The sequence below is a fragment of the Lathyrus oleraceus genome, chromosome 2 (assembly GCF_024323335.1).
Source record: "Lathyrus oleraceus cultivar Zhongwan6 chromosome 2, CAAS_Psat_ZW6_1.0, whole genome shotgun sequence".
In the NCBI taxonomy this organism is placed as follows: domain Eukaryota; kingdom Viridiplantae; phylum Streptophyta; class Magnoliopsida; order Fabales; family Fabaceae; genus Lathyrus; species Lathyrus oleraceus.
Window position 1 is genome coordinate 61,887,762 of NC_066580.1, and position 5,823 is coordinate 61,893,584.

A 5,823-nucleotide genomic window follows, 5' to 3' on the forward strand; every position below is an offset into this window, starting at 1 on the left:
TCGATTACGCAAGGGGAAGGTATTAGCACCCCTTACGTCCGTTGTACTCAACAGGAACCTTTTAGTCTAATTTTGCTATTTGACTGTTAATTGAATGTTATTCGCTTGCTTTGAGTAATTAGAATTGATGATAGATATGGAATCAACATCAGGAAGAGAAATGGGAGGTTTTTTTATTAAAGTGCTCGCGAAAATACAACAATCTCCTGTCTACGTATCCTTATAGTGCAATAAGGAAATCAGAGCATTCGTAGTTCGGGCTACTACGGATATTTGGTGTGTTTTGTTTTGATGAACGACTGTGTAGGTCGGCGTTCTAAAGGCTAAATGTTGGCTTGTCTACTCTTGGTGGAGGCTCTAGCACTGGTTTGTTGTGCGCATTAGAAAGGATTGACAGTGTTGTTTTTGAGAGAAGGGTTTTGGTCACGTGGGGGTGAGAAGTTGAATTGACGTGTTTGGGTGTTATTGGTTTCGATCGCTCAGGGGCGAGAGGTTAGTTTGATTTGTTTAAGATGTTTTTGAAGAACGACGAAAGATTGTGCAATGTGGTGCACACCAATCGTCCAATTCTTTCGAGTAATAATAAGGCGAACGCCTTCTACTCCCTTTTCGTTCGAATTATTTTTAAAGTTTGTTTGTGGATGTTGAATATGCACGGTAGCGAGGCGTACGCCTCCTACTTGCTTGTTCAAAGAATATTGAGGCGAGCGCCCCCTATTCCCTTATCCAAGTTTAATTAAAATGTATTAATCGGAAGTCGATGATTTGTGCAATATGGAGAATGCCAATTATTCAAATAATCGAGAGATGGTGAGGCGAACGCCTCCCATCTTTTATCATCCGAAGTTTAATTTATAAAAGAAATGTCTTAGATGTCGTATTTGATTTGCGAAAATAGTTTGAATTTGAGTTGGTAGGTTTTGAAAGGTCGATGATTTGAGCAATGTGTGTATGCCAATTATTCAAATAATCAAGGAGTGGTGAGGCGAATGCCTCCCATTCTCTAATTGAAGTTTAAGTTAAAGTTTATTTTGTGAAATTGTATTTGATATAAAATGTGATTTGAGTTTATATGATTGGGGTTTTGATTTGATAACGAAGATTCGAGCAATATGGCGTACGCCAATCATTCGAATTATCGAAAGATAGTGAGGCGAACGCCTCCTATCCTCTTATCATCTGAAATATGGAATTAAAAGGATTTGGAATTTATAGAAATGATTTGAAATATTATGATTTGATGTCTTAAAATTATTTGAATTTAGAAGTTACATTTGATTTGAAAAAGTGGTTTGAATTTGGTATTTGGTTAAGGTTTTAATCGGGTGACAAGAACTCGTGCAATATGGCGTACGCCAATTATTCGAGTAATTGAGAAATAGTGAAGCGAACGCTCCCTATATCTTTTTCATCCCAAAACTTATTTTAAGAGAAAATTCTTTTGAAGTTAATTGGTTTGAATTCGGTTTGAGTTTGTGTTTGTTGAATAAATTATGGTGAATCGATCATCTACTCAATTAATTAATAACCAAATAAGTCTCATTGTAAGAAAGCCCAAGAGTAAGTTATGTGAGGTTGATGGCGATGCATAAAAGCGATCGACTTACAAGGGTGTTTAAAAATGGGCTTGAATTTGAATCGAGGAATGTGTGATTTATTTTTGAAATTGGTTTGAATGACTTTAAATCGGTGAAGTTGAAATAATCTTTTCACAATTGTAGCATACCATGCAAATGAAATCAATAATTTGTACAATATGAGTAAACAAACACAAAATAATAACTCATATAAATCTCAAAAGTGAATAATTATCTAAATTAGGCTAAGTAATGAATAATGAGGATAAAATATATCAATTGATTAAATAGTTAGTAAATTATATAATAAATATTAGATAATCTTGATAATACAAATCCATATTTAAGTCAAATAAAATCAACAACTACTCACATGCTAAAAACATAAAGGAATTACCAAAAATAAGATGGGCCTTGATGGCATCTGTAGCCCACTAGGGCGCACAAACTGCAAAGAAAAGAAAAAGAGAACCGAAGCCCAAAAGGCCCAAAAGGGCTCCGCCTACCTCGGGTAATCCGAACTCGAAGCGGGTCCAATAAAACCCTTCTCATTTTACCAGTAAATGTGAAGGAGACAATGGCTCCCCAACTCCAACGGTAAGTAATAACTAGGGGGAAAACCAAAGCGGTGACTTGCCTTAGGCAGTGAGAAAAGTATTCTCATTAATGGCCAACGAACATACTCTTAACAAGGAATGAAGCAAGGATCTAGAACGTGGTAAAGGCGCTTATGTTTGCCTCCGCCTCTCCCTCTCCCAATGAAATAAACTACTTCCTTTCTTTCTTATATCAAAATGTTTATCTCTTCTTATTCCTCGTGAGAAAGAGGCGTACAAAAAATGAGAAGGAAATAAATTCGAAAACCAAGCTCAATCAAAAGACAAACACACGCACCATAAACTTAAGTAAAAGGTCATAGAAACAGGAGCTATAAAACAACATGGATTCGGTTCAACACATCAATGAGGAGTAATGAATCCAGATCTACAAAAAGGGAGCTCATAGAAGGAGATAAGAATGAATCTCTTACCCAAACTGAGGTTCTGGAAAAAAAATAGCTCCGAGTTCAGCGGATCTTCTGGATTCCGGCAAATGTCCTATCCCCGTGAGCGACTCTGTGGTGAGGTGAGTTATCTTATTTTTCCTCTTGCTGTTACTCTTTGTATCCTTTAGTTTCTTGAGTGAGCAATGAGATCGTATCCTGAGCTCAAGTTTCTTCAAGATTTCGATTGAGAACCTTGAACAAGCTCGTTTTTTTTAGTTTTAATGAAGGTTTCTGGATATATTTCTGCATAGTGACGGTGCCAAATTTTTCCATTTTTTCAATGATTGAACGCCTCTTTTTATAGGCGAAGGTAAGTGGTCCCTCTTCCAGGTGTGGTGAAATGAGTTGGCGAAATCCATTAGCCGTTAGGTAAAGATCTTCTATTCGATTTGTGGGGACCAATTATTTGCTCCAGATTTTGTTAAGCAAGAAATTCTTTCTGTCTGTTGTGAGTGAGTGTTTTTCTGTCTGTAGCGACGCATTTTCATCCATTTAAAACTCAAGTGGTCCCTTTAATCTGGTATGACATCACATTGAAAATTTATTTTTGTATGCGTGTGATATGGTTCTAATGTGTGTGGCTGTTTTTCAAAAGCAGCTTAAACCTTCTAGCTTGGGAGACTCGGCTGGTGAACTTTCATGAATTACATTACAATTGTTGCACAGAAGAACTTCCATGGTGGTATCTAAGATGGACCTTTGCACTGCAACTTTTTCTTTCTATTGTTATCCTTTTTGGTGTGATTGGTATTGGTTTTATGCAGGTGTGAATGTAATAACTTGTGATGTTGTAGTTGGTCCAGGTTCATGGTTATCAAGATAACCTGAAATATGGCGGCATGAATGGTTGTGGACCAGGGTCTGGTTATGTATCATGATGTTGTAACATGTGTGTACCTGTTTTAAGCCTGAACTCTTTTAGCTGCGGATTCAAACATTGCATATTTAGTGTTCCTACAGGTCATTTATCTGATGTGATAATGATATTTGACTCCACAACTATTTTAACTGCTATGAATTTGATTCAACCTCACTAGCTTTGCTTTGTCTAAGGGATTTGATCATGATTGCTTTCCACTGATGTACTTTGAAATCTTGTGAATACTGGTGCAGGTACATGAAACTTTGATACAGGATTTCCGAGTCCTGGCTTTCGTTTCAATGAGGTGATATGTATTGTCCTGTCGCCGGTTCACATGACGGTAAGCGTAGTAACTTATTCTTTTACTTATCTTGATGTTGCCTCCTGCAATGGCTTAAACTTCTGTCTTGTTTGAGTTTCCAAACTACATTGTGCTTTACAATTTCTTGTAGCCATTGGATTTATGACTGCTTTGATTTCTAACTTTGATCATTTTGCAGGGTCTGATTCCTCAAAACAAACTATAGGGCATGTTTGTTTAGCTTGTGGAATTTTGACTTGGACGGTAATGCAGGCTGGACTGTTGAAGAAGTTCCTTTTGGTAACAGAGTTGCTTTTGCTGGTTTTGCATATGTCATAGTTCTTTAATAGCGTCAATTGTTGCTCTGCAGGTTCACAATTGATTAAGATAACGCAAATCACGGCAGCATCCTGAAATGGCTTAGAATTCTGTCCTGCATAGAATCTAAGTTTCACGTGTCGTGCTACAATTTGGTAGGTCCTCTACAACTGGTGATTCTCAAGGTCATGTATGTGTTCGGCTTTCCAAGTCCATGCCTGCGTATATTCTGCAATAAGTTATGTTTAGATTTGGTTTGAAGTGTTGTAATGTTTGGTCTCCCTGTATTCTAAAGCTTTTCATGGTTGTGGTTTGAGCTTCTCTGTGACTGCTGCCGGCATTTGCTGGTATTGATTCTAATCTTGGACTGTTAAGGACGTCGATTTTAGCTTGGCATTTTGTTGTTGCAGGTTCTACAGGTGTTGCATCGTTAGTATGCATGGTTCTTGATGCTAACCAAATGGCCCTGCAGTGGATTTCTATCCTGCAATGTGGTCGGTTATTCGTGGCTGCCACTTTAGAGTTTTTGAAGGAGTGTTGATGCATCAACGACAACGTTGGTTAACAAGGTAGTTGGCTCAAGTTAAAGACACACTTGCAGGTTATAAGTCGGTTGTGATTTACCCTTTCAGAACAACCGGTAAGGTTGTACATACCACATGTAACATAGTTTTAGCAATGTACGTTTCCTGTTCGTACTTGGAACTGCTGTGAGTTATGATTTGACCAGGGCCACTTTGTTGCAGGTCCTTTTAAAACTTGTAGCTTTCCCTATGCTTCTTTGCACTTTTATCCTTGCGCACCTGTATTCACATTCGCATTATCGGTGTGGTACTGCTAGCTCTTGGATCTATAGGTCACCGCATGATACGGGAGAGAAGCTTATACTGTCTTGTGGAAACTAATGCAAGGAATGGCCTGAGAAACTGATGTGGAATTATTCAGGTATTATGAGACTTATGCCATGCGTGTTCCTCGGCTCATTTGTGGTGTGCCTGCTCTTCTGCATATGGTTCTGGTGTAAACAAAAATGGTTCTATAGTAAGCTCCTCCTGCACTGTTTATCGGTTATCAGAGGTTGAGGGTTTGTTTACGACACTGCATATCTCTCGCATTGACGACCACTGACTATGTTCAGACTTTTCTTATCCTGCTTCTTTTGTTTGTAACATGTAGCGACTTAGGTTGTGTTATCAACCCATTTGGCCGTGCTTAAACATGTACTTGCATAACGATTTGAAAATGTGCTTAAACATTTGTATGCTGTAATGTTAGTTTGAAAAATGAAAAATGTAATTTTAATGTGTGAACATGTTTTGCCAATATGTTGTACTTGCAGTTTCAATCACAAACCATAATAAGCCAAGGGTTTTATGGAAGAATAACAGCAGGATATGGGGTTCTTGGATTTATATGGATTTGGGCTTTTTGTGATTCAACCTTTTCTTAATCTTTCATGCGAGTGGACATTTGTACATAGCATTTGTGTCTTGAGCGAAATGAACAATGCGTGGAATTTCTTATGAATGAAAAGCCTTGGTTTCAAATGCATTGATGGACCTTAGTCTCTTGTGATTTATTTGTGAGTGGAGGTATCTCTTGATTTGGGTAACACCACCATAATCTAAATGGACATTTTATGGACCAAGTACTTATGGTAATAACAATGGCAATAACAATGGCAAGAAATGGATTCGAATAATCTTGAATACCCTAAATC

The 5,823-nt window shown here is 37.8% G+C and overlaps 1 long non-coding RNA gene across 2 annotated transcripts; it reads left to right on the forward strand.

Annotated features, from left to right (window-relative positions):
* The first annotated feature begins 1,951 nt into the window (after positions 1–1,951).
* LOC127118092 (uncharacterized) lies at positions 1,952–5,390 on the forward strand. Of its 2 annotated transcripts, XR_007802090.1 has the most exons (5): positions 1,952–2,702; positions 2,927–2,991; positions 3,097–3,142; positions 3,221–3,824; positions 3,985–5,390. It is a non-coding gene; the product is annotated as an uncharacterized LOC127118092 (long non-coding RNA). The 2 variants fall into 2 exon arrangements; XR_007802089.1 differs by having other exon boundaries at positions 2,927–3,824.
* Positions 5,391–5,823: the final 433 nt, after the last annotated feature.